Raw genomic sequence first — 5,385 nt, 5'->3', positions numbered from 1 at the left:
CTACTGGAAATGCCTTTTGGTTAAACTTTCAACAAGGAATCTGCATTTGCACTGTTAAATTTTTATAAAGCTTTAATGCACATAAAAAACAGCTTCTTGTTTAAGTGAAAATAAATGGATGGTGTTTTTTTTGTTTGTTTGTTTTTTTTGCGCTAGTAAAGTTGTGGAGTTGTATTTTGTCTCGCATCAATTATATCGTCAGTTATATCGTTATCGCAAATTTTCAAATATATATCATGATAAATATTTTTGGCCATATCGCCCTGCTCTACACCTGACCCATGCATACTTAGAAAATCCATCTATCTCACATTATCATTATCTACTCAATATTCACCCATATCAGCCAAATCAGCCTTAAACTGTTTGTCGAGTCCACTAACCAAAACTCTATTTCTGGGAAAAAGTCTTCTTCCTGGTTTATGAAGTGTGTAAGTATCCTCCCAACAAAGACCTCTGAGTTGTATTTTATATCACAAAACACAAAGATGTTTGTTTTTTGTTGTTTTTTATTTCAACAACTTTACTGGAAAAATTTACTTGCAGGACAAAGAAATTTCTGCCTCTGTCACTCAAAAAGTAGACAATATTATTTGTTTTAACTTTTAATCATAATAACAAAAAAAACAAACTGTTGGTAGATCCACTTTTTACAACGAATCATCCATCAGTAAAAATCAATTCCAATACAACAAATTCAACATTCATATAAAAAAATCCAACCCTTTTTTCTGAAGCATGACAATCCTTTCAAACAAGTATTTCCAGCTGTTTGTCTCCCCTCTGCACTTTAGTCTTTCTCCTTGTCATGTCTATGTTTGTCCACCAGGTGTCTCCTTCAGCTCATTTTCTCCAAATCAGAAGCATCAGATTTGTGCAGTGTGGAGACGCTCTGCCTGCCAGACACAGCTCAGGGCAATGAAACATGTCTATCCTCTGCAATATACAGGCCTGTATCATTTTGTTTATATATTTACATGTATAAATGATCGAATGTGATTAGACTTTTCATATGAAAAAGGACAGTGTCATCACTCTAAATACAATAATAACAATAATATAATATCAAAATTCTAAAGGATTCAATGTTTTGTTTCATTTTAAAAGTTCAAACCTCAAAGACATTAAGTTTACGGTCATGTATGATCAAGAAAATCAAGAATCTTCCCATTTCAGAAACTGGAACCAGCTTTAAATGTCACTAAAATAATGATAAAACAATCAACTCTCAAATCATTGGATCACTGCAGCTCCAATATGTTGTTGCTTTTGACAACCCACTACAGCAACTACAGAATAAAACCACTAACCAGACTTATGAAAGATTTCAAACATGCTGAATATGAAGAGTAGTATAATTTAAATTCACATGATTATCAGCCATAAGAACAAATTCAGATGTATATTGATGAAAGGTATATAAATATAAGTACAGTTTGAATCAGTGCAATATTATTTTCACACATCAATGGACCACTGAACTTCTCAGCTTCTAAAATGTAAAGCCTCATTTAGAAACTACACCAGCTCTGCAGTGGCTCCATGTCCATAAAGATAAAGTCCAGCATAGAGCGGCTGAGTGAATGTGGTCTGGAATCTGTGGAGGAGAGTCATGGTTTCAGAGACGCTGTAGAAAGACAGAATACCTGCTCTGTGATCCAGGTACACTCCTACTCTGGAGGACCGAGGACCTGAGAGGACAGTTTGGACATAGTTGTGCTAAAATCTATAACCGTTTGTGTACCAATATAATGACCAAGACTTGTCATTGTATCCAAAACCACATTCTTTGTCTCTCCCTGCTCTGCTGATATTCTTGTATGCGACTGCAACACCAACTCCTCTCCCTCTCCACTCCACCTCCCAGTAACAACGTCCAGTCAGACTCTCTCTACTCAGGACCTCTTCCCATCCAGTGAATCTGTCTGGATGATCAGAATAAGACTGTTGTTGTTTTATTAATGTTGCTTTTCTGTAATCCTCAGATAATAATAGGTGTGTGTGTGCTGTGTTTGGATCCAGTGTGATTTCACCTGAATATTTTAAGAATCCAGCTCTGGTCTTTGGCTCTGGTGGTGACAGTAAAACATCCACTTCAGTGACTGTCAGTGAGATGTTTGTCCATTCCTCTCTCAGAATGTCCTGTAGTTTATCTCTGGTCTCTGACACAGCTGCTGTCACATCCTCAAAGTACCTCAGAGGACGAATATTGATGCTGGATGAGTGTGTAGACTCACTGAGTGCTGACAGTGAGGGGTAGTTGTGTAGAAACTGGTTGTGATCCTCTGTGTGTGAGAGCTGCTCCAGCTCGCCGTCTTTCCTCTTCAGCTCAGCGATCTCCTGCTCCAGCTTCTCCTGAAGCTCTTTGACTCGACTCACTTCAGTTTCCTGCTGGGATCTGACCTGCTGCTTCACATCAGAGCTTCTTTTCTGGATGAGACGGATCAGCTCAGTGAACATCTTCTCACTGTCCTCCACTGCTTTATCAGCAGAGCCATTGATGGCCTCCACCTCCTGTTGAAGCAGCTTCACATCTTTCTCTCGCTCCTGGATTCTCTGCTGGATGTTTAGTCGTCTCACCTCGAGCTCCTTCTGCTTCTCAGTCCTTTCTGCTGCAGCTGGGACTGTTTCATGGCCTTTATGTTCATCCATTGTGCAGAGATAACAGATACTCTGCTGATCAGTACGACAGAAAATCTTCATCACCTCATCATGACGAGAGCAGATGTTCTCCTGGAGCTTCTTGGAGGGGGCCACCAGCTTGTGTTTCTTTAATGGAGCTACATCATAGTGAGGTTGGAGGTGTTTCTCACAGTAAGAGGCTGGACAAGTTAAACAGGACTTGATGGCTTTCAGCTTCCTCCCAGTGCAGACATCACAGGCCACATCTTCAGGACCAGCATAGCAGTGATCAGCTGGAGCAGCTTGGAGTCCAGTCTTCTTCAGCTTCTCCACTAAATTTGCTAACATGATATTTTTCTCCAGGACAGGCCTCGGTATGAAAGTCTTCCTGCACTGAGGGCAGCTGTGGATTCGCTTCCTGTCCTCTTCATCAAAGTGTGCTTTAATACAGTTCATGCAGTAGCTGTGTCCACAGGTTGTAGTCACCGGATCCTTCAGTAGATCCAAACAGATTGGACAACAGAAGGTTTCTCGGTCCAGCTGAATTCCTTTCTGTGCCATTTCTCCTCTCAGTGTCAGTGACTGTGTGAATTTATCTTCCTTATAACTGAAACCAGTCTGAGCTCTGTTCTCAACAACCTGTATTTCTGCAGTGAATGGAGCCTGTCAGCTCTTACATGTCACCACATGTTGGTTAAGCCCATCTTCAAAGTGCAGATCTGAAGGGGAGGGAATGAGGAAACATTTGGGGAGAGAGGAGGTTCTGTGTTTAAGAGCAGGAAGAAGAGGATTTTCAGGCTGTGCTTCATTCCAGGAAGAGGAGCAGTTTGAGAGTGATACTGTGTGTTTAACCCAGGGGTCAGCAACCGTTCTGATAATGAGTGCCATCTAAACATCCCTCAGACGTCAATGTGCCATATGATTGCATTAGTAATAAATTTAATAACGCTCTATATTAACAGTTACACACTATATAGAAGAACTTTATAGAATTATATTTGTTCGCAGATGTTGGCAGCTATCAGCGAATAGTTATCAGATATTTCAAAACAAAAAAAAAGACACTTTTTATCTATAACAAGAACTCCATAACAGCAAATGAACTGTACAACTTAAAATGCAAATGCTATTTATGGTCTCCTCACAACATGTTTCCGACTGTCCTGCATTACCTGTCCACTCTCACACGAAGAGTGTCCAGCTACCTGAGGACACTCTTCATGTGAGAGAAAATCTGCTCACACAGATATGTAGAGCCAAGTACTGTCAATGAGGCCTCTGCGATGTTCTGAAGACAGTTAATGAATGATAGCCACCTAAAAGAGTAGTGACTGCCGCTGCCTTTCTTTCTTTAGCGCACCGGGGCGCAGAACGCGGAGAGGAAGGCGAGGACGCCGCCGGGTTTCCCTTCTGCACCGCTTCACTGGATTTTTTTTTAATTCTTAGTGACTTTTATACCGTGGCGGACGTCACTGGACTTTTAATGTTGTGTTTTATTGATTTTTATTGTGTTGTCCCCTGGCCAGGGCTGTTTTAATTCCTCTTATATTTTTAACTGTTTAAATATAATAAATTATATTTTAGCCTTACAGTTTTTAATTCGTGTGCATTCCCTTGGCTGCTCCACTGCTCCATCCGTTTTGAGGAAGGTTTCCCTCCTTTAATAACACTGTGCAAAAAAATCACCTTCCCTCCGTTACATAATTGGCGTTGTCGACAGCATACGGAGTTAAGAGCAGTTGGGTTAGTCAGGGGAATAGCAAATATGATGATGCATGTCTATTCTTGTGCCTTATGTCTGAAGTTTAAAGGGTTAGGCAAAATAAGAAGATGGAGGATAGACTGTTGGAGCCAAAGCCAAGGACCCCTGAGCAGATGGGTATGGACAGGGTGCGCAGGTATGAGTGTTGGCCACAGGAAGAGTGAATAAGGAACGTCCAACCAAGGTTGTCATGGGAGGTCAGCTGCAGGGTTGCGGGACGTGGGGTAATCGTTTGCTGCTAGGCAGCAGTACTTGGGATTAAGCACGAAACCCAGGTTAGGCCTGGAAGTATCCCCACAGTAGCAGCTAGGTGCAGTTTAGGACCTAATGGCTTCCGGGTAGCTATGCTATGGGGACGCGAAAGGGATTGCTCGTCGTGGCATTTGACTGTATGGCGCACTTTGTTATATTTTCGCTTGGGGGTAGGAAAAGGAACCAGACTCCTAGAAGGTCATGACTGGAAGCTGGGCCTTAGCAGGGACTGCTAATCTTTCAGTGTGGGGGGATGTCACGGGGTGGAAATGGACAAGTTACTTAGGGTTTTTATTGTGCATGTTTTGCTGTGTTTTACTTCCTTTTAATATTTTAATATTGTACAGTGTTTTGTTTTTATGAGTTTTATTGCATGTTTTTATTGTATTTATTGGTGACTTGTCCGGAAAGACTCCGCCCCTCCCCGAGGTCCCGGAGGCCAATAAGAGGGCCTACCAGATTACTGACAGACAGGAGGCTCGAAGGGGCTTGAGAGACAGGAGCAGGCATGGCAGACTAGGAGTGGCAAGTGACGGCCGCAAGCGGCGGCGCCGGAGTTGGCGTCAGTGCAAGAAGCTGGTGGAGCTTGGCGTCAAGCAGGGGAGGAAGATACAGCGCTAGCAACCAGGGACGGGGAGCGAGCGGTCCGACTCCTGCAGCAACAGGAGGCCAGACTACACGTCTGTGGGGAACTGGAGGCGGCGAGGCGGGCCGGTGCTGATTGGCGGTTACAAAGAAGCGGCGGGCAG

The 5,385-nt window shown here is 42.8% G+C and overlaps 1 pseudogene; it reads right to left on the bottom strand.

Moving 5' to 3' along the window:
- Window positions 1–1,518: 1,518 nt before the first annotated feature.
- Window positions 1,519–3,198, bottom strand: LOC134623748 (tripartite motif-containing protein 16-like; annotated as a pseudogene).
- Between the last annotated feature and the right edge of the window lie 2,187 nt (window positions 3,199–5,385).

The sequence above is a fragment of the Pelmatolapia mariae genome, linkage group LG3_W (genome assembly GCF_036321145.2).
Source record: "Pelmatolapia mariae isolate MD_Pm_ZW linkage group LG3_W, Pm_UMD_F_2, whole genome shotgun sequence".
Classification (NCBI taxonomy): Eukaryota; Metazoa; Chordata; class Actinopteri; order Cichliformes; family Cichlidae; genus Pelmatolapia; species Pelmatolapia mariae.
The sequence above is the reverse complement of the archived record's forward strand: the minus strand, read 5'-3'. Positions and strand labels throughout refer to the sequence as shown.